Source organism: Anser anser (assembly GCF_964211835.1).
Source record: "Anser anser genome assembly, chromosome: 2".
Taxonomy (NCBI): domain Eukaryota; kingdom Metazoa; phylum Chordata; class Aves; order Anseriformes; family Anatidae; genus Anser; species Anser anser.
Genome location: NC_139721.1, coordinates 22,215,194 through 22,238,943, shown reverse-complemented (window position 1 = coordinate 22,238,943; position 23,750 = coordinate 22,215,194). Strand labels below are relative to the sequence as shown.

Here is a 23,750-nt window from a genome sequence, read left to right as displayed (position 1 = left end):
TTTTTTTTCCTTTCCAGTACTGAAATCCCATGGTGTATGAAATGTGCAGTGTTTGCTTGACATGAAATACTGGAAACAAACAACATTATGTAAGGTATGCCATATAGCAGGGAGCCATATTCTTCTGTGTGTTAGTGCCAGCTGGTAAATTATGATCATAAGCAGCATGTAAGGTGCAAAGTGGGAATTACTCTGTTACCCTGCCAAAAAAATAAATCCTGAAATTCTAAAAAAATCATATTTTCTAATTCTAAAATCTTAGAAATCCTTATATCGTCCCAGTTCCTCTGCAATCTGGTAGGCATTTTTAGAAAAGCACATTTGTTGCAGCATAACAACGCCATCATTAACATTTTTCAATGTAGGTAAAATTATGTACTTGAGCTTTCTTTGTTCCTTTATTCTGTTTCAAAATTCCCTTTTTTTTTTTTTTAAAGATGTCTTTTTATAATGCACTGATTCTCCTTGTTATTTAGAGCCATGCCTCCCCCTAAAAAGACCTGGAATAGAACAATTTAGAGAAATCAGTGTGCCAAAAAGTTGTTCCTAGACACAGATCAGATATCGCTCAACTTGCAAGGCTCCGAAAGTCTGCAAAAGCATCATTAATGAGCTTAAAATTTTGTGAACACCCAAAACTCCACCTCTGCACATTATGCTTAAGCTCTGGTGACTTCTGGAAGTCAGGTACCTATGGGTGAGGAGTTGCAAGGGGCTCATGTGATAACTATGTACTTTCTTGGAGCTAGTCCTTTTTAAAGGTCAGCTGCTATCATTCCCTGTATCCTTGAGTAGCTCTAATTTGTTAGAAAAAAAAGAAAAAAAGAAAAAAAGAAAAAAAAGAAAATCCAGCAAGAGTAATATTGTGAAAAGCAGCAGACTATCGTTTCTATTGCACAATGCTGTTTCCATTCTAGTCCCCTGGGCTTTCCTCCTCTGTTACTCAGAACAGACTGAAACTTCTGTTTTTCTGGGTTGAGAAGTTATGTGCTTAGTCTCTGCCCAAAGGTGAAATTGTTTCTGGAAAGCTTGAGCAAGACTGTTTTTGCTGCTTGAAGTATGAGGACAGTGGGATAGGGGGAAAGAATTGTATAAAGGGAAAAGTGCTTGAGGTTTTTTTAAATAACTCTTTCATCAGCAACACTAGATGTGAAAAGATTAAAGTCATGGCAGAAATAGCCCTGCTTAGGAAAGCTTTTTTTTTTTGTTTTCTAGTTGGTCTCAAATCAGCTAGAGGGCCCTTCAAGCAGCATGTACAGTCCATCTTCAGCAGAGCCAGAGAATATTTAGGTTTGCCCTTCTGTGAGGAGTTAATGTCTGCTCAGAGTTAGCTGTCCTCAGAGTCACAAACAGAGCACCCCTATTTTCATGGTGACACTTTAATTGCACCCCAAAGTCCCACTCCACTAGTTGCCCTATTGCTGCAGATCCCTTAATAGGGTGGCTCACCTGCAGTGTATCTACAGGTTAGATACAGATTTAGATGAGGGAGGCCAGTGGGGAGGTACTCGGTGCCCTTGGAGGTCCCACCTTGATGTGTGCTATGGCCACGGTCTGCTATTGATGGTACAGAGATCTTCAGAAGTGTCATAGTGGGCCTTGTAGTCTTGTCCCTTTGCACGTCCTCATGCTGCTGATCAGAGCTCTGCAGAAGCACCCCACAATGAGCTGCCTCAAGCCAACTGCAAGGAGATCAGTGGACCTGAAGGCAGCATATGTTTGCACCCAGGATGCCAGCTGCCAGCCTGGATGACATGGAGAGGAGATTCTGGGTAGGCATGACACCACGCCACCCAATTTCCACACACTCACCTGTGGTTGTGCCAGGCATTGCACACCCAGCACGAGCCCATGTCCGGCAAAGACAGCGAGGGAGGTGTCACAACCTGACTCTCCTGTGTCCCAGGGGGGGCTGAAATGGGGTCTTAGGCCATGGGTAGGAGGGGAGGCCTGGGGAGGTCAGGGCTGTGGGTGCTCTCAGTGTCCTGACACATCGTCATGGAGAGACTCCACATGGCTTTCACCATCCCTGATGTCAGGATGGCTTTCATCATCCCTGATACCAGGATATCAGAGCTCAGTGTGTGCTGTCATGTGGAAAGGGACAGAGACGGGGTTGTTGAGGAGTGGTTGCCTTTAGTCCTCGCTTAGAGGGCTGATGGTGTCTGATATGACGACTGTGGCTCTGAGAGCCGAGAGGCAAGCAGCAGCAGGACACAGGACCTCTGTACAGGGAGAGCCTTCCAGAACTGCGTCATCCTTCCTGGCCTCACCGGGGCAGACTCATGCTCGCTCGGCGTGGGGAGGTGCAGACAGCTACACCAGGTTGTCCAGCAATTCCCACTTGCAATAAAACATCCTGCAGGCCCAGCTGCTGCCTGAGGGCAGGGGATGTGAGTAGGGCACTCTGAGGGAGTCTGGACCTTCCCAGTGTCCAGGGGTGAGTTCTGCTTGCGAGACAGAGCTGCTCTCCTCTGTGTGCTCAGGCCACCCCCAGGGTGGCAGTTTCACCACGAGCGTTGCACTTGTGACTGTGCTTGCCTCCTTGCCAAGGTCTCTGGCAAGTTTGCTGTTTACTGCGATTGCTCTCAGCATGACCCTCGTTAAGCATCACTTGCAGCCTTTACCTTTCGCCCCAAAGTCTCCTCTGTTGTCTCTCCTTCCTCAGCATAGCCAGAAGTGGGCCTTCCAGACTGCCTCCAGGGTGAGGTCTGAACCTCTTGCTCCCTCGTATGAAGCTGGCTACAGACACAAGGCAGTAACAGAGCAAGGTCCTGTGGAAAAGAGGGCCCAGATCCACCGGTCTCTCCAGTAGTTCCCGTGACTTCAGGTCCCTTTTGGGACAGTCATTGCACAGAGGGATGGCAACGGTTTCAGTGCTGTGAGATTACCCAGGAACGGTACATAGCTAAATCTTTGACAGAGAGCTCTAAATAGTTTTGATTCATGGTGGGCATCATACCAGGACGTGCCTAGTTTGGCCATGATGGAGCATGACTGGGAGATAACTGCTGGTCTCAAATGTCCCTTCCATGTCCAAGGGAAGTATCTGAAGCAGCCAAAGGTTTTCAGGCTACTCAACACTCTGACCAGGCTACAGGGAAGGAGAAATGTCAGTGAAGATCAATCAAGTTACAGGTATCTTCAGGATCCGTGCTGCAGTAGGGCCCTCTAAGACATTACGGCAGAGGAGTGGCAATACAGCTACCTCCAGCAGTATTACCACCAGCTGCAGATCCAGCCCTGGTGGGAATATGCTTTCCTGGTGGGAATGTGCAAGAAAGGAAGCTGAGCTGGCAGATAGTCCATGAGACTTCAAAGGTGGTCCCTGTGAGCTCCAGGCCTGGAGAGAGATGAAGGGAGGATGTCCCTCAAGCTTCTTCCTTCTAGTCTGTGCACCGAGAGGGCTTGTGAGGGGTGAGAACAGCCCAGGAGTGTTGTGGAGTCCTTTCTTTCAGTTTGCTTGAAGAGCAACTTCAAGCATAAATGGGCATTTTAAATAGCTTTTTCAACCTATTAATATTTGTTTGGGAATTTGAAGTACTTCTGCCTGCTTGCTAGCTCCTCCCTGCACTCTTGAAGCCTTTGACAGCTCAGTTTCTTGCCTGCGTAGGGATGAACAGTCCCGTCTGCCTTTACTCAGTGAAACAACACATAGGTTGTGGGCCCATGAAAGGCAAGAAGTGAATCCCAATGGGTTCACTGGGAAGGTCTGGATGTTTTATATAATGCTGTCCATTAGCTCTTTAACTACATTGTTGGCCAAACATTCCTGTGAATACCTCAGATTGGCTGCAGACCAGGGTATCTGGCAGAGGATCAGCTGCACGTGGTTGAGAATGGGCAGTGGGTCTGTCCATAAAGCTTTCCGTAATGGGGCCAGCTGCGGGATAATCCTCTGGAGCACATCTAGCAGAGTCTTGTCCAGTATCGTGCTCAAAACCACAGGACGAGAAAACATACTGCACAGTTTATTCACGGGGGAGTTTACGTGCGCTTGCATTGATGACAAAGTGAGGAAAGTGCTGTTATGTGTCTTCGTCCCTCTGCTGTCCAACAAGGTCCCCAGGAAGCTCCACCTGGCTTCCCCTCTGCCGTGCTACAGATGGGGCGATGCAGCTCTTGGGTGGTGTGCCTGCTTTGCCTGGCCTCAGAAGGAAAACTGAATTGATTTGATGTGAAATATATTTCATATATGCTTTAGGCCACAGTTGTTAATTTCTACAGCCAGGTGTCTTGAGTTAGCTTCTTACTTTCTTTCATGCCGGAATTTGCCTACTGTCCCAAAGTCATCAAGGCAGGAATGAGTAGATTTGGCTCCTCCAAGGACTGTGCCTGCAGAAGGTGCAGCGTGTGGTGGTGTTGCTTCCTTTTTTTTTTTTTCCCTCTTGGCTTGTCTTCACAGGGTTTCTTTTCCCCTGATTCCTTTCTATTTTTGCGTTAGATCAGCCGGACACATGACACCGAAGACTTCACTCACTCTGCACCCTCCCCTCTGCCCCCCCGCACTCAGTTCTGGCCAAGATATACGGACAGAGATTTCCTCTCACCCAAGGGTAGTGACTCACAAAGTCTGGGTGATTAGAAGGAAGGGTTAGGGTTTCACCTGCTTTTTGGGAGATCACTTTCTCCCTCAGATACCATTCCTAATCCTGTGCTCACTGCAGATGCAGTCTACCACGAGACCTGCAGAAGTGAGTCCTCTCTGGAGACTGCAGTGCTACTCATCGCTTTCTGGAAGCTGTTTCTGCACCACATTTATCCCCCTAAAGGGTTGTAAATGACACTTAACACTGAAACCTGTTCAATGTTTTTTTTGTTTGTTTGTTTTGTTTTGTTTTTTCAAGTTTTGATAAAGTTTGACCACAGGTTTGACCCACAGTCCAGGTTTCTATCTGAGGCACCAAAAGGGCAGTCACACTGCTCAGCAGGCAGGCTCTCTGACACTGTTGTGAGGTTTATCTATAGTGCAGAGTATGTAGATACATCTGCGCTAGCTCTAAATGGGTTCAGCTGGCTGTGCAGCCACAGAGCACAGTGAAGAACAACAGCTCGCCATCCTTCCAGGCTGAGAAATGCTCTGTGCTGTTGCAGCGTTAATGTGCACAGGAACACAATTGGTTGTGATCTTGAGATCACAGAATCACAGAATGACCGAGGTAGGAAGGGACCTCTGGAGATCATCTGGTCCAACCCCCCTGCCAAGCAGGGTCACCTAGAGCACATTGCGCAGGATGGCCTCCAGGTGGGTTTTGGATATCTCCAGAGAAGGAGACTCCACAGCCTCTCTGGGCAACCTGTCCCAGTGCTCTGTCACCCTCACAGTAAAGAAGTGCCCCCTCATATTGAGCCAGCACCTCCTGTGCTTCAGTTTGTGCCCGTTGCCTCTCATCCTGTCGCTGGGGACAACTGCAAAGAGACTGGCTCCATCCTCTCGACACCCTCCCCTCAGGTACTTATACACATTAATGAGGTCTCCCCTCAGTCTTTTCCAGGCTAAACAGGCCCAGTTCTCTCAACCTCTCCTCGTATGACAGATGCTTCAGTCCTCTCATCATCTTCGTAGCCCTCCTCTGGACTTGCTCCAGCAGCTCCATTTCCCTTTTGTACCGGGGAGCCCAGAGCTGGACACAGCGCTGCAGGTGAGGCCTCTCCAGGGCTGAGTAGAGGAGGAGGATCACCTCCCTTGACCTGCTGGCAACACTCTTCCGAGATCCTGGTCTGGCCTTTGCTGCTTAATTGTTCTGCCCTTCGCTTCAATAGGGAGTGCTGAGTTAGCACAAAGCAAAGATTAAGAGGTTTGGTACAATATTATTCCATGGAACGGTATCTGGCCACACAGGTCTCTGCTCCTGTGGATGTCTCTCTGCAACGGCAAGGAGTGTACGTTGTAAGCTTCAGGTCGCCCCTATTTAGCTGTCAGATCTGGGACCTGAAGTACAGGGTCTGGTGTTCTTGGTGACCGACTTCATAATTACACCCAGATCCTGAGGGTACTGGCTGGATAAGAGGTTATGATCAATAAAGAGGCTGGATGAGTTTATGAGCAGTAAGACATTCACATAACTACAAAGATGAGGACAAGAATAGGCAAATGATGCAATCTGCTAACCACAGCCCAGGGAAGAGTTTACACTTCCACAAGTGCGTTCAGGCTTCATAGCAGAGCAATTCCTCTGCAGCCCCTGACGTTGCCCATTGCTAGAGACAGGGCTCAGTGGGGTAATTACCTTAGACATGACAGATACTCCAGTGCCATCAGCTGAAATCCTTTTCATGGCTTGACAGCAGAGATCTCATGACACGCTCCTGCTTCTGATTTCCCACCTGCCTCGTGACAACTGTATTGCTTGGTTACATGAACAAAACAACATCACTGCCTAACAGGAAGACAAAATGACAATAAACTTATTTTTATGAATTCTTTGAACTCTTTCCCATCTGTCATTTGCTTTCTATATTTTTTGTTTCTCCCTTTTGCAGGATTTTACATTTATGAGGACTGAATCTTTGCATTCCCTGCAATTCCCCACTGCTCTGATGGGATCACTTTGCAGTTTGCAATTTCTTTGTGCGTGCAGCTAGATGTTAGGATGTGGTGTCACCACTGGCATTTTACTAGGTTACCATTTACACGGGTGAAATGCCTCCCAGCCCCCAGGGTAAATTTAAAGTAGTTGTCAAAGGTATGGAGGGATGTTTGTTTTTTTTTTTTTTTCAATTAATTGACAAAAAAGGAAAAAGCCTAGGAAATTTCCAGCTCACAAACTGAGTTCTTATCATCTAGTAATAGGAATGCACAAAGAATTATTATTATTATTTTATTTTATTTATTTTATTTTATTTTATTTTTTACATACCACAGTGAGCAAAAACACCTGGGGCCTGAGCACCTGGAGTTAGGATATGAAAGAAATCCCATACTGTTCTGAAGAATGGATATAGTGAAAACACTTCATATTCTGACACTGAAGTCATAGGTTAATGTAAATATTTTATCATATAGCCAGTGCGTGCCATTTTCCCATGGCATACTGTAGCCCCATGTCAACTGGTTGTCACCGAAGAAGTTGTACGAGTCACTTTCTGCCTGTGTCTGTCTTTCCGTGTAGAGAAAGCACAGATTATGAGCTTAGACTCATGCATACCATTTGAACAGCTAAGGTTAGGTAACGTGAGCAGATTAGTCAAATATCAGAATTAGTCAAATATCACAAAATATATCAACTGCTCCTTCCTTTCTTCCTCCACAGCGTTACTAAAACCTAGATAGTGATTCCTGCAGAATTATTTGGTATAATAAATGCTCATACTTAAAAGCGAAGTGCTATAATTAGTCAGTGATGATAGCTTACATCATAGTTTAATTTGCAAATAAACTCTTATCCTATTTCTAAGATCCTTAAGCCAAATTTTCTGCAGCTGGAGGATTTTGTCAGCCAGATCACAACAGCCAACTGGAGGGACAGGACACACTGACGGCTCTTTGCAAGGATTTTTTAATTTTTTTTTCTGTGCAGAGATGTGACCTAGCCAGCTTGTTAGCTTTATTCCTCTTTATTGCACATGAAACCTTGATTAAGTGTTTGTGCGGTACCAGAGCTATGCAAGGGATGCTCCAGCCAAGTAAAAGGCGTTGAGAGTGCCCCAGGTGGGATTAAAGCATGTCAGGACTAAAGAATGAGGAGAACGAGAAAATATAGGATCACAGGAGCTATAAGGCTTACCAAGTGAACGAGGGCTCCCCAAAAGGCCTCCTGCTCGGAGGCAGGGAGGGTTTGGGATTTGTGTGGGATGCCAGTGGTGTGGGCACCCAAACCCCACAGCTCGTGGCCATTGACTCGTGGGCCTGTGTAGCTGTGGAGGGGCTTGAAGCCAGCCTCTGGGCGAAATGCTAGGACTGTCCAGCTGTGAATAAACCAACAGTAAGAGGTTTTCCACAATTCCCTTTTCTTATCGCTGAGGCTTTGAGGGAGTGAATGATATAAAAATAGGAGATGGCAAACTACTCTGGAGCATCTGCTCTTTAGCCTCTTTGCGTTTCTGAGTCCAGGCCCATGTTCCCTGCACAGAAGCCAAAAAAGAATAATTCTAAGTACATTGCTAAAAACAACACTCACCCTCAGTGCTAATAGGTTGGGAAGTGCCCTGAGAGGAGGGTGTTCACAGCCTCACAACACCAGGCCCATGGTGGCCTGCTTGCTTTTTGTCTTACTGCGAAGCAAAATGTAGGATGCATAAATAGCAGCGCTGAATATAGACTGCAGGAGATTATTTTAGCACAGCATGAAGACATGATGCCAGTAAACCTGTAATTTGAATATATATTTTTGTTGTGAGGCCTGGTGTTCTGTTTTACACGTGCACACACACGTACATAACAGGAGCAGTGAGGCTGTCGGTGCTGGCCTTCTCAGAAGTATTGCAGGAGTCTGAAGGTGATAAAACACTGCATTTGGCCAAGAAATTAATTCAAGCAAAATGCTTGGAGAGAACAGATTTTTATCTCTAGAAAAGGGGAAATTGAGGGCAAGTGGCACTTCACTAATGTATGCACTGTTTTGGAGAAACCAGAAGTCCTAAAGCCACAAATGTAGTTGAGCTGAAACCAGTTGAGCAATTTAACTTGTTGGGCTAGCGTAATTGTAAGAAGAATAATCCATAATATTTAATATTATGTTTCTAGAAGCTGAAATTGGCACTAACAGGATATCAGGGACTCCTACACCGACTACCAGAGAAATATTCACAATAATTCATGTATGGAATGAAGTAGCAGGGCAACAAGAAAAGCCACAGGTGGCGTTTTGAACAGGACTTAGTCAAGTCCCTGGCTACTGTTCCCACTGCTAGAGAAAAGCACCTAAATGTACATTCTGAGCATTTTCAGTGTCAAGGTTCCTTCATCACAGTCGCCCAAGGATCTCTTCACATTGGAATGCACCAATAAGCAATTTTTTTTTATCAGTAAGTAAGCTGGCCGTTTGGTCTATATCTAATCCAAGTGCCATTCTCTAGAGACAGGTAAATGAAAGACAATTTGAAAATACAGGCCCGGGAAGAAGACACTTTCCCTGCCTTCATATCCACGAGCAGGTATGGAGGAGAGGGTTGAAGGCATTTCCTTCGGGAAACACACGGAGCTATTCCAAGGGGCTCGGCCAGAGTTTGCTGGAGCACAGCACTGCTGTGCCCCCCAGTTCTCTGCAGCTTGGTCATTCCCCAGCTCTGGTGTCTCCTCCGGTCTTGACGAGCCTGACAAGAACTTCAATGAGGTTATTTTCCCTTGGTGTTCTGCAGGTTCTTCCTGTCCCTTCTTGTTTTTCACACGAATGATCATGCTTACTAACATCTTAGCCAAAAGGCCAAGACTTTGGTACAGCTTTGGAAATACTGCATGCACAGCATGCAATATTTCATTTGTCTATTTTTTTTTTCTCCTGCCTTTAGGTCATTAATAGAACAATTCAAAAAAACATGACTTAACCCATACAATACTCTACTAAATATCCTTCCTGGCACACCTAAGCATAGTGTCTCAGTGTCAGTGCGCGGAGAACAAGACCAACTCTTTTCCATCTGTCTCAAAATTTCCAACTGTGATCTATGGAGAGCTGCCTGGTGGTCCCCACAGACTTGCCTGATCACATGTTGCTGGCTCCTCAGCTTTTCCAGCTGCTAGCTTCTAATAAAAGCAGGGGAAAATGGTGTTCCACAGAAATAATGAGCGTGGCTGCCCCAGGGGTATTGTGTGAATGTGTGCTGGAGAAAAAATGATCTCCACCATCCTGAACGGGGGGAGACAGAGTCTGCAATACTCCCTGTTCGTTAAACTGTGATATACCATATGAAAAAAGAAAAAAGAAAAAAGAAAGTTGGACATCTGAGTGGCCTTTTAAGTCCTAGTTTGATTAACCACTTGCGGGCCATTCTTTACCCTCATCTTCCTCCCCATGGTTGCAATACACTGTTACACGACACGTTTCTTCTAAGTCTAGGTTCCTGGAAACTACATGCAGTCTAAGATCCTCAGGTCCCGTGGCAGGGCCATTTCTCTGCCAACGCAGAGCTTTTTAATACAGTTGTACTCTTAATCTAATTACTTGTCCAGTCTAGTTTAAAATTTTCCCAGTCAATACAGAATTCAAATAAAACTGTAGGCTGTATGAATAAGCCTGACCAAATGGGGATTTTTTTTCTGCCTAAAGACCAGGTTTGGCCTCTAAAGAGCAGTCTGTGTAGTAATGAGTGTTTGGCTCCCTTGGAAATTGCAATTGTATGGAAATGTCACAAGAATACGTGCATCTTTATTTAAAGAACTGTGATTTTTATTATTTTTTTTTTTTTGCTCTGGGTTGCTTAAAACCACGACTGAGGTATTTTACAGCGCAGCTGTTGCAGATGACTTCAGAATAACCTCCCTCACAATCAAAGGGAGGCATGGAAAGCAACAGATCTTCAGATAAGAGAAAAAGCTGCGCTTAGGCTTGTCACTTGCTTTTTTTTTCCAGCAGAACACGTGGGTTAAATCCTGCCCTCGCTCCCGTGGGACCACGCTGCGGGCTGCAGAGTCGAGGCACTCAGCTTGGCTCCGCGTGCAGCCCATCGAGGAGCTGACCTGGGGTTCAGCCCACTGCTATCCCTGCCCCCCACGCACCATCTGCTGTGGCCACTGCTGGGGAAATCAGCTGGCCAGGTGGAGATGCTGGCCTCAGCTCACGTGGACAACCTCTGCAGCCCCTGTCAGAGCTGCTCAGTCAGTGCTCAGGACCAAATTCACTGTTTAACTGTTGTCCTGTTTAACGAAATTCTGCACCTATCTTCCTCTCCTGTTTTGTGCTTTCCTCTCTAGAATAAATCCTAATCCTGGCATGTCCCTAGGACCACAAGAGATTTATTTTAGCTAAACAGAGAAGAGAGAATCAAGTACCTACTGCTGATGAGCAAATAGCTTTTTATTCCAAAAGCAAACACAGTGTGAAAAAGTATCCTTCAGACGGAGGATTGCAGCAACATATCAGTGAATGTTCACACTCAGCACGGCACTTACTGCTACCCTTTCGACAATTATCACCTCCTGGTGTAGCTGCAGTGCTGGTACGGAGCTGGATCTCCCGTGGCAGTGGGATACATGCACAGCAGAACGGGCAGCATCCCTCTGATGCGCCCTTGGAGCAGAGCTGCGGCCAGCCCAAGCCTTGTCACGGATGAGCTCTACTCCTACCTCTCACCCCAAAGCACAAGCCGCAATTCTCTCTGATTTTGGGCACCAGACGATTGTGATGCCAGCCTGAATGCTCACTTACAGCACGGGAAGGTCGTACGAAAGGATGCTAGCCACAGTCAAGGACACTTGGGGCACCCTGCTGCAGTTATAGTTTCTCCATGTGAACGACTGCGTAAAGGCAGGGAATTTTTTGGAAAGGAAACAAGAGCAGCAAGGTGGGTGGCCAGGCAGAGATGCTGGGCTCAGACAGCGAGGGGCAGCATGCTATGTTCTGGGAAGAACACAGTCAAAACTGTTGGGATCGACTTCTGGCATACTGCACTCTTCCTCCAAAACATCTTGGTGTGGTGGCAGTAGCCAGCAGCACAGCTCTGTGCCTTGTGCCACCATTCGGATCTCCCAGCGCGGTTATTTCAGGGGAGCAGTACCTAAACGCTCAATATTCAGGTCATGTTTTGAAATGCTCTTTTAATTCCGCATTCATCAACACTGGAGGTTTTACAGGTTTGAAAATGGAAGCGTGCCGTGCAATAACTTGCAGACACACATAATAGGTTTTTACAGGAGGTAATAGAAAATGTTCAGACTACCGTAATGAAAGTCATACAACACGCACAGGCACACAAAAAAAGGGACAAAGAAAACCTATTTTCTTTTAAAGCCCTGTTGGTAGCTAACATAAGATCAAAATGTATACATATATATTTTTAAAACAGTATATTTTTACCAGGCAAAATCTAATGAGGCTGATTTTTAAAAAACTTAGCACAATTACATTGATTGCAAGAGTAATTTGGGTAATTACACGTGGAAATGACCATAATTAGCCAGAAACGAGCAAGAACCCTACAAATGTTCACACGTACAAGATTTTCTCCATCTTTCTATGACCTGTTCAATGCTTATTACGAGCTCGTTTCTTTGAGCCAATGAAAAGGTGCAAATCAAAGAATTTGCACTATGTTCATAAATGATGTGTAATAATCCAGATCCCTAAAAAAAAAAAAACTTTTGAGACAGTTCTGAATTGTTACGCATGACCTTCAAGATCTTTTGGGGAAGACTGGACATCCATTGTTACAGTAGCAGTGGCCGGTGGCGCAGGGAGCGGCATTTCGGTATGCAAATGTAGAGGGGGAGGAATTATGCATTTTGTATTGAAGTTCTGCCTGGCGTCATGTCAAAAAGTTAATTTCAATACGGTACGAAGAACAAAGAACAATTTTAGGAAGGGTTTGATATTTTATTCATATTTAGATTAGGTCCAGAGAGATGACGAGAATGTTAATTGGTCTCTCTGAAGAGACAGCCATTCTCGCCACCAGGAAAAATCAGCTCAAGCAATTGGGTCTTTTTTCTTCACTTTTCTTTTGTCTCTTTTAATCTTTTCTATGCAAAGCTAAAGAGAAACTGAAGGAAACCAGGCCGAATGGCAAGAAAATGAGCACAGGAACAGAAGAGACTTTAACTGCAGTCAGCTGATGACAGGAATTGTGGATAGCAAGGACAATAGTCAAAGTCGGTCCTATTTTTCTGGGTAGGAACGAGTCAGCTAGGACCTCTCATATTTTTTTATGATCTATTATAATTGTTATCATTATAGATCTCTAAAGAGAGAGGAAAGTAGCTGATGGGAGTTTATGGTAACTTTAGAGACAAAATGGTGACCCTACAGAAACTTTCCCTATTTAAAAGCCACATTTGGTGGTTGTAAGCGTCTTCTTTGTTTAAACAAGTGGTCCTGGTGATAAAGGCTTCCCAGCAAAACGCTCAAAATAACAGTTCGAAGTGACTATCACTAGAAAACTCAACAAACCACCAGCAGAGTTGTGTTTTTGGCAAAACTCACCCTTGTGTTGATAGACGCAGTGAACTTCCTCTGTAAAATTCATCCATAGCCCAGCTGGACATGGTTCTGAAAATAAATACAACGAAGTAGACCAGCTTTAAAGTTCTAACCAAGAGGTGGTAAAAGCAGGGGGACTGTGCTGAAGCCCTGTTGTTCAGCTCTGACAGGCTATCTCCCAGATTAATATCAATTTTCCAATAGTCAGTGTTATTTCAGTTGGCTACAGTACCCTAGTTTCCTGGTGTTGTTCCATCTGTGTTATCATTTCGTATCTCTTTTGACTACTTTTTCCACTGAGCTCTCTTGCTTCCTTAGCATTGTTACTACAACTGACACAGAAATATGGTAGATGTTCCTTCTGGCTTCGCTGGGACCTGAAGCCCAGCTCCATCCCAACACGTCTGGCCGCCTAAGGAAGAAGAGTAGCCGTGTCATAACCAAACATGAAATACATCCTTCTGTTGTGATAGCACGGGACAAACCAACCCCGTGTGATTCAGGTGAGTAGTAACGCTATCTGCTGTTGTAGCTTCTCATCCTGAGGTAAAGAAATTGTGGGCAAGGAGAAAGAGAGACTATTTAGCAAGCCTTCCTCCCACGGACAACACTGTCCTGTTCTGTCCTTTCCTACCCTATCCTGCTTCTTTTGCTGTAGTTAACACTACAGTTTCTGAAGAGACAGAAAATGCAGCACTGTTGCTAGCGAAGTAGCAGTAAATGCCCTTGTGAACGTCTTGGACTGGGATGATCCACAGACCAGCATAAATTTGGGCTAAATCTGGTTTTGGCTTCTGCTGTCAGAGGAATGAGTTCAACTAATTTTTTTTCACTTGGGCAGGATATGATACCTGATGAGGGCTGTCTGTCAACTGATATTACCTAAAGGTGTAGTACACTGGAATATAACATTCTGATTTAAGTTTAAAAAACAAAAATGTCAATTTAAAAGACAGTGCTTGATTTGCCATTTCGGGGAGCGAGTGGATTAGAGCCTCAGCTGGCCCATGACCGTGTTACTCCATCAAAGAGCTATTATGGCACATAGCAGCAAAGGGGCTCGCTTCGGCACTGTGATTGCTTTTGGCCCATCTGTACTTACTTTGCAAATGAAGTGCGTCAGCTCATAAGGTAAACACACGGCATGCCCCACGAAAGACATGGGAAGCAACAATGCCTGCCAGAGAGATGCTCCCGTGTTGCTCAGTTTCACGTGCAGGTGTTGATAGCTCTTTTTGCTCGGGTTGCATGAGATGTATATATATTTTTTTCTTTTGTTAAAGTGACACTGAGACTGCCCCTTCTGTTTAAAAGTCAGCCCTTGTGCAGTCTATGGTGATTGCTTGCACCGCTTGCTTTAGCAAACTTTCATAACCTGGAGAGGTTCAACTGCAGTTAGCTTCAGTGGTGTAAAACTAATTACTTTTGTATATTCCTGTGCTGTAAGCACTGGGTGCAGCTATTGTGCTGTAATATTAGATTAAACTGAGTACATTATTAGCTTTATCAATGATTCATTACAATCTTAATGCCAACTGAAAGGACACAGAGTACCCATTTACCAGTGTGCCTCTAGCAAACACTGCAATGCACACAGGTGCTTTTTTGGAAGTGCCTTTATGGAGGGATATAAAATACTAGAGACTTCCTGAGTTGAGTACATGTGTTTCAAGTAGATCATATCAGAAATAAGAAAAAAATATATATGTGTGTTTAGCTTCAGACTTAAGGCAGGGTGCTCTTATGGTGTGACTCTGATCCACATGGTCCACGCAGCCAGGCTTAATACAAAAACAGAACTGCAGCCTGAGAGAGAGACCATTTCCCTGCCTTGTAACACTGACTGACAAGTGTGCTCAGGTGAGCCCCTGTGTAGGCTGCAGCAGCTGAATGCAGTTCTGAAATAAGGTTGAATGTTAAAAAAAAAAGGATCTGATGAAGTCTCTCAGAAGCTGTGGCATTTGAGTGATTGCTTCCCCTCGGCCATTCCGTCCCTGTCTTCCCCGGCCTTGTGGAAGGAGCCGTCTCCTCGATTCATCGCTCCATCAGTTTCTTCCACTGAAAAGTCATTCCTCTTCCACTCATCCCTTCACTGCAGGTCCTGAAGGAAGGGCGGGCACTTTGAGTGCTATTAATATGTAGAGAAATGCTAACTAATACCAGCTAGGTCAAAGAGAACAGGGGATTTTTTCTCTTCCTTTCTCTGTCAGATCAGTATCAGAAGGGGTATTCCAGAGGGCAGATTTCATCTCCTAACGATACAAGGCACAGCTTCAGGGCTTCCCAGTCTCTTTGAAAGCCTAGACATCGGCTTGCGGTATGCACACTTGTCAACAACTGTATATTCACCCCTGTGGGCTTGAATCAGATCTTACTACACCCCAGTTTGTCACTGGTATAACCACTGATTTCAGTTAAATTAGTCTTTATTTACGCTGGTGAGTATGAAGAAAGGCAGGTTTGCTAAGTACAGCAGATCACACAAAACCAGTCTTTTTCTTCAAGGGAGGTTACAGCATTAGTCACCACTGAAGGCACGTTGATTTGTTAGTCTGTACACAGCACAATCAGGCTTTCGAGAAAGCAAAAGAATGTTTGTGTGGGTTTCCTGGGCTGTTTGGCTCGATTGCAAAGCTGGGTTTTGGTGAGGCTGGTTTTGAAATAGGTAATCGTCTGCTTCAAAAATGAATCAATAAAATCCCAGAAACAAATCACACCGGAGGTTAGAAGCAAGGGTTGCTGTGTGCAAGACTGACAAGGAAATACGTGTGTCCCACGAATAGCCCACAGCTGTTTACAGGGCATCTCTGTTAGGACCTGAAGGATGGAAGTAATGCCATGTGTCTCAATATGTACGTGTAATAAATGTTACTCACTGATAGCGATTTGATTGTGCCTTATAGATCTCAAAGTCCTTCTAAGAAAATAAAAGTTATTCGTAACAACAATTACATATCTGGGGTCTCTGGAACCCTGGCTGGGGTCCTCTGACCCAGGACCAGGGGATTCAGTAAACTACAAGCAAGAAAACTAAACTTCCTGCAGATAGGTTTCACTTCACTGGAGAGGAATCTGCAATTCTACTGGAAAACATTTAGGGTTTAATGACTCAAAAATAACTGAAAACTACTGACTACGGCTTTTGCCATTTGCAGATGAGAGCAAATGACTTCATATAAATGAGAAATCTAAGTAATCAGGGTTAGATATTTAGCCTAAATAAGCAGAATCCCAGAGTGGCTGAGGCCGGCAGGGCCCTCTGGAGCCACCCGGTGCCACCCGTGCCCAAGCAGGGACACCCAGAGCAGGGTGCCCAGCACCACGTCCAGGCGGCTTCTGAAGGGCTCCAAGGAGGAGACCCCACAGCCCCTGGGCAGCCTGTGCCAGGGCTTGGTCACCCTCATGGTAAAAAGTGTTTCCTGATGTTAAAACCTATGCACTGAGTCTTAATTTTCAAATGACAAACACAGAATTAATTTTTGAAACAAACAAAAAAAAGTGGTTTTGCTTTCCCTTCTTCAACATGTAGGTTAAATGGAAATTTCTAAAAAATAAAAATAAAATGAATTAAAAAAAAAAGACATTTTAAAACCATTTCCCATCAAAACACTTCTTCAAAACATTTTCAGTCAAATCTAATTAGAAGGGTAATTTCCTAGAAGCTTTCAGCAAATTTGCCCATTCCTTTCACTTATATTTTTGCAATATCTCTGCATTCCACCTTATGTGTGGAGCATCTCCCCGAAGAAATCTGGAGGGCCTTGGCTTTGATATGCCTCTCACAGCTCGCTGGTGCTATGACGCCAGCAGGAAAACCAGCCACCGTATGTTAGCTAGGCTACAAGGCAGCTGGGGAAAGGCAGTGCTTCAGTAAATACTCAGACATATATATATGTAATTCTGTATATATCTATGGATGTATATAGTTTAGATCCTGAGTTTTTACATCAGTACACGTGTAACATACAGGTATATGTGAATGCATTTGTGTATGTGTGCACATACACACATACACAACCATACACATTTCAGCTTGTTTTATTTCTCCTTCATCCTCTTCCTTCTCTGTTACTCTCCTTGGATTGCAGGCTTGCTGGATCAGATGCTGTGCCTGTGCTGCACTGCCTCGGTACATCTTGTCTTGAGGGGAAAATGAGGGTATTCCTGTACTATAAATACTAGTTTATAACCCCAAATCTCTGTTCAAAGAACAGGAAGGCTGCAAGGTCAAGCAGACCAGGATAGGCAACACCAGGATTAGGAAGTCCTGTACCATTTTAATTCAGTCTCCTCTGCATAATGATAATTGCCTGATCATATATTTTGCTTTTTCCGTAGTCATTGCCTCGCTTGCTGTATGAAATGTGTAATACTAACCTACAGAGCAACGAGGCTGGATTGGTTTTCCCCTGACAGTCCCACATGTGAGTTTACATCCTATTTAATGCGTGCTATTGAAACCCCACTATAGAGGAGAAACAGTTTTTTTCTCACTGCTTTATTATCAGTGGTGCTCATCTCTGTCACCTGGGAGAGCCTCATGAGTTTCTGTTCATAACATCCTCTCTTTGGTGAGAGGGATGCCCATCAGTGATGGCAGACCGAGCTAGATTAAGGTAAAGTAGATTTAATCTGGTAAAACAGAGATAGGTTAAGGGGAAAAATCCAAAAACTGGGGGTTTGCAGTTTGAGATATACCTCATTTCTCACAACATCCGCTACCAAACAGTATTATACTTTCAAAACTCAAAGACTTCAGTCTGGTGCTCAGCCCTCCTGATAAAGGAGGCCAGGGAGAACCAAGACAGACCTTAAGCCCCAGACCACAGCCCTGGGATGCTGAGTAGTGGGGACCCAGATGTGTGTCTGTTGTTACATCTAAGACACCCAAGAGGCAGAAGAGGGCTCTCTGAGCTCTCTCTGTCCTGTGGCATGGGTCCCATAGGTCCTTTGGTAAGAAACCTTGATCCTGCACTGCTCCGGGCCCGGTGCACATCACAGGATCCACAAATGGAGTTTGGGAATAAATTAAATATGAAAATGAATAATGTACTTCGTGCATCACTCCTGGGGTGACCTAGCTGGAAACCACATTTAATTTCATGCCCCTCGTAAATGTTTAATTTTCATTGCAGTGTAGGGTTTTAAACCAAAAACGCCGGGTTACATCACAGAACTGTGTGGAGGCCTCAAGGTTTGGGCTCTGATGGCCCTTGGAGATGGAGCAAGGGCGTCATGGGCTGAGGGACCCGTGAGCGGCCTGGCCGCTTCGTGAGGGTCATCCACCTGGACACCGACACTGGTGTGCAGGTTGGAGCTACTGTCATTACATTTCAAAGTCAGCCTCGGGTGTATTTCTGTGGGGCTGTCTCTTCCTGTAGAGATTCTTGGGCCTTGCCCAGGCTCTTACAGGCTCGCATCCATTTGCACTCACTTTGGGCTCGATAACATTTCTCAAAAAATGGAACAAGCTGGCTGAATTTTTCTAAAAGAAGAGGTGGATTTCTTGAGCACAATTTGTTAGCACTGCAGGAAGTGTGGCTTGTAAGAAATTTGTCTCCTTTCAAGCCTTTAGGCTGATTTATTTATTTATTTATTTATTATTCCCACAGGCTTTTTGGCTCTGTAATCTGTCTCTGTGAAGAAGACTGAAGCTGGCTTTGGAGGGTTGGGCTAAATGATCTTTAAAGGCCCCTTCCAACCCAAACCACTCTTTGATTCAATAACTACCCACCACCACCACCACCACTCTGTGAGCTTTTCCTGAATCCTGAACAAGGCTGCCGGGGCATTCGAAGGCTTCTTGGGGACACACGGAAACCCCAGGCACGAGGTGGGCTCTGGTGAGTGGGTGTACGGTGAGAGCCCCTCTCCCACGCACATGGAGAGGCCGGGCACATGGGCCACCAAGGGACATGCCATCATCAGGCTGTTGGGTTTATCTCCCTTGTCCCGTCCAAAAAATCACACCAGGAATTCTGATACAGTGCTCCTGGCAGCCAGGGGCTGGGCCTGCAGATCCTGGGAGCTCCTTCTAGCCCTTTTCCTCTGGCTTCAGGATTCATATTGCTGCCCGGCACCTCATCTGGGTGCACCAGGTTCATACAGCAAACAGAGCACCCTGCTGAGCCCAGAAACAGGGCTCTCTTTGCAGAGGTGTGTTTGAGGGAGGTACAGTTTTCCTATGCCCGTAGTTTCACCTTGCTGATACTCATACGCTGAATCTCATCATCAGCATCTGCCCTAGGGGTAGTTTTCCTACCAACCAGCAACAAAACTCCTGTTGTTTTAAGAGTGGGAGTGTGCCAAGGAATCTGTGAAATTCTAATTCCAGGTACAGTGAACTTCTATAGCTTACCACCAATTAGAAATAATTCACCTAAACCTGAAAATTAAAATATAATCAAGAAAACAATAGAAGGTAAGCAAGTGTCTCGATACTGGACTTCTTCTGTACTTACATAGAGGCAGAGGGCTTCACTTGATTTTTCTCTGAATCAGAGTAAATAACCCCTGATACTAGAATTATCTAACTCCATAGCTACTGCAGTAAGTCATTGCACGCATTTTTTTCTACCAAGTCTGGAAAGGAATTGGAAATCTGTTATCCGGGCTTCAAAAACAAGCCAGCAGCATGACATTTAGCCACCTGGTTCTCCAATTTGTGTGCGTTGAATCAGTGGTGTGGACTACTGTGAATTAATGGCTATGCCCTTTTATGTACTCTAGCTGGCTACAGCTGTTCGAGACACTTAAATATCCCAACAACGACAGCATTGTTTGCTGACACGTTCTGAACACCCTGCTTGGCGTTTGGTTGTCTTGTTAGCGTCCAACGCTCTGTTTCACTTGGAGGCAGCCAGAGATTTGGTTAAGGACCTATACAGGTGTTGTGGAAGTAATCAGGGGCAATTCTAGCACCATCTAAAAGCCACACTGTTTATTCTTCTGTGCACATGGGCTGCTTATCGCAAACACGTGGAAAATTCCACATATGCAGTTGCTCCAGAATGCAGCTTTGTGTCAGGGCAAGAAAAAAAATGTTTTTTTCATCCGATTCACTTGCACTAGGTGAAAGCATGTTTGTTCTAGAGAAGAAAGGCAGAAAGATAAAAGAGCAGTCTGAATTAAAATGGAGGCTTTGTTGGCATAAGAGATTAACCTAAATATCTGCTGTTGAGGGCCAGTAACCTGCTTCCCTGACTGACCAGCAAGTCAGCATCAGTTATACTTCTTTGGGGTAAAGTTGTGAGCAAATTGCAGCTACGTGCATTTGTGCCAGGGTTGTGTGGCAGTACGACTCTGCTGACAGTTTAAGTAGAAGCACTCACGGCTGCAAAGCACTTGCTTTCACCTCTGCTTATTCCTCAGCTCAGCCAAGGTGGTGGCGCTGGCAAAGGTCCCAGGCCGCAGGAGTGCTGGGGAGGAGGAGAGCGTTGGTGCAGCTGGGAAGGGGCAATAAATAAGGCTGAGATTGGGGTGAAGTGGCCTGAAGCATCATGTGGGGCCACTTTCTTAGAAGCTAAAGCAAGAAAGCATGGGTCAGGAAAGCAAGAGCTCCTCTACGTGCCTCACTTTCTTCTAGCAATCTGCTCTTTACCCCTACTACATCACCCCACAGCTCTGCTGACAAGTGCGTTGGGGTGGCTGAAGGAGCACGGCAAAACCTGTCCTGCCCTTCATCTTGTCTCTTTGATAGAGAAGTGCAGTGCTCTGTGCCCAGCCTTTCCCTTCCTCCTCCACCTCAGCCTCCAGCCTTTTCTTGTGCAAACATGTGCAGAGCTGGAAACTGTAATCTGAGTGACAGGAGCCGTATGGCCGTTCCTGGGTGACCCGGAGCCTGTACGCCACAGCAGCTGATGCTAACAAGCAATGGGGAAGCTGTGGACCTCAGGGTTGTCCTTGTAATCCTGCAAGTGGTCCGTGTGTGAGGATCTCCTCTCCGTGGTATCCCTGGTCTGCTGCACAATGGTGAAGAGCTAAACTCTTCAACAATGCCTCCCACCACTGCTCGGAGACAATTCAGCTGGATAGATGTCCACGCTGAAAATCAGTATACCAGGGAAAGTGATGCAACACATTAATTCAGTGAAATCACAGGAGTGTCTGGAAGCCATCCTAAACCCATTTGCACGTTATAAAAGGACAACTTTCCTGAAGGTATTCCAATCTTCCCTGGAGTGCTGATAGCAAAGTTTTCCGCACCAGCACACAGTCTTGACACAGACTTCTGTGCAGTGCAACTGTCTTCATTCTGGCTTGGCTCTATTGCCTCCTTTTAATATATTCTCCATTTATCCAACTGGTTTAGCAGTCTCCTCCCCGTGACCTATCACATCACTGTTATCTTCCTTATTAATCAAATCTGACATTCAATTGGCATGTTTTGACAACCTTATCAGCGAGATTTGTGTTCTCATTTGACCTCAGCCTGTAAGGGAGGGGAGAAGAGGGAGTCCTTGAACAAGCCCCAGCCCTACTGATAAATACTGAACAGAAGAGACATCTTTATGACCTCTTGCCATGCTCTGTACGAAATTATGGGGGAGCCTGTTATAAGGTGTCTGACTAGCGCTGGGTGCCACGGGACTCCCTGCTTTCACTGGGCGCACCAGGCACTGCATGAACACACACAGAGCACTGCCTAATAGCTACCTGCCTGTTTTAATGCAAGGAATCGCATTCCTGTTCTTTCCCTGCTCTTTCTCCAGCCTGCTGATAGGGTCTAGAAATGTACCTGCAGTCAATACCAGCCATCACTTCAGGAACTCCAACATGCAATTACGGCACTTTCGGAGCTCCTCACAAGCAGTGTGGGCAGCAGGAATGCTGAAGTCTACTGGAGAGAGAATTTTGCTTAAAACAGCATGAATAAGACCATGGTGTAGAAAATACTGAGCAGGGTCCAGAAGAGGTGACAGAGAAAAGCAAGTTTGTAGATGTTATAGAGTGGTCTGGTACCTTAGGTTTCTAAAGGGATTCACACAACAACATTGGACATTTTTTGTTTAAAAAAAATGGAAACAAAATGTGAAAGGTCTAAGGATTAATGGAGAGTAACCCACTACTATGAGACTGCCCATCCTCATATTCATACTTACTAGACTGTAAATTCCTCAGGACAGAGAATCCCCTTCTGTTCCATGTTTTGTAAAACAAGGCACATTTTTTGGTGATAGATGCCTGCTTAGGGAAAACAGGAAAGCTGGTCTCAAAGCATTTAGTCAGGTAAGGCTTCTACACAGCTTTCACAAGTGTTTTTCAATTTCAGAAAAAAATACTGAGAAAGACCCTCAGGACTTAGCCCATGAATCGTAATTCTCACAGCACAGATGGATCTTGAGATAATTCAAACTAAAATCCTGTCAGTAAGGTCTCTCCTCCTGCTTGTGTTCCTGTTGGAGCTATAGACATTAAGACTGCAATGTTTATAGCTGCTGTATGATTGCTACTTGCTGCACAGGAAGCAATTATGGATGAGGCCTGAGCTGCCTGGCCTCATGGCTGTCTTTTTGGGTCTTGTTAAGCATCTGTGGACAACTGGATGGATGGAATGTGCTAACGAACATGTTCCCTGCACCAGGCTTGTCCTACTGCTTACATCAGTCACATCGAAGTGCCAGGGCAAATCAGGTGAGTCAAATAAAGGTCTCAACTGTGGGATTGTCTTGAAGTAGTGAACATGAAGGCATGCCTATACCTCACGCCTGCATAGGAGAACTTGGGAGAGGAAGAGTGAAATAGAAGAATCTTTCCTACGACCATTCTTTGGAAGGCTTCAGTGCAAGGGAGACTCCTGGAAAGCTCATCTAAATCACCATGAAGACACTAGAGAAGATGTGTGACCTGGCAGAATTGTCCAGGTGCCCTAGCAGGGGGAAGCAGGCTAAACTATCCATGATGGGATGTTGCTTAAAAATGCACAAAGGATCTTCTCTTTGGTCTGGGGCACGCTGTACCTCTATTTCTCAAGCCTACGGGCAATTTGCCAGGCTCACAGTTTTGGTTATACAGATCTCACGCATGGTGCCTACCCCAAGCTGGTTATCCCTTACCTTCTGTTAGGCTTTCCTGAAGGAGGTTCCCATTTTTTTTCCCCACTTCCTTTGATGACACATTTTCTAAACCACAAAGCTGCTTTGATCTGGACAATGTCAACAGTCATGCTGTGCTGTGGGTTTTCTCTTTAAAACCCCCGGTGACTATGCACACAGGCAGCTATGCCTCCCTGGTGGCCACTGCTCAGAGGTCCTCCAAGTGGGCCTGATGCTTTCTTACTGCTCTGGACCCTCTTTCTTCCTGTGACCTTCATCCACAGAAGTTTTTCTTGTCCTTGAGGCCTGGCTGCCTTGGACTGCTGCAGCTGGTAGCGTACTTGACTCTAAGCTTCCCATGTATGCAGAATTGCCTGCCACGAGGCTTGCACCACTGACTGCCTCCTCACAGTCTTCCTCTGCAGCTAGGCTGGCACATGGAGCTTTTGCAGCGTGGCAGTTCTGTTTCATGACCCATGTGGATCAGACGCATTTGGACAAACCAATCCATGATTCATTCAAAGGTTGCCTCTGACTTCAGGTTCACGGCAGAAGAAAGGCTAGTTTCATCTTGTATGCGATGATCCTGCATGTGTCAGACAGCAGTACTTGGAGGTCTGTTTACTTAAAAGGAGAATTTGGC

General features: G+C 45.4%; 1 long non-coding RNA gene across 1 annotated transcript in view; it reads left to right on the top strand.

The window, feature by feature from the left end:
- LOC310893514 overlaps nt 1-23,750 on the top strand; it is a 59,505-nt gene that overhangs the window by 4,042 nt on the left and 31,713 nt on the right. Inside the window, exon 2 of the long non-coding RNA XR_014579047.1 lies at nt 18-23,750. This exon is cut by the window's right edge and continues 31,713 nt beyond it. This is a non-coding gene — a long non-coding RNA (uncharacterized lncRNA). The remainder of the gene's footprint in view (nt 1-17) is intronic.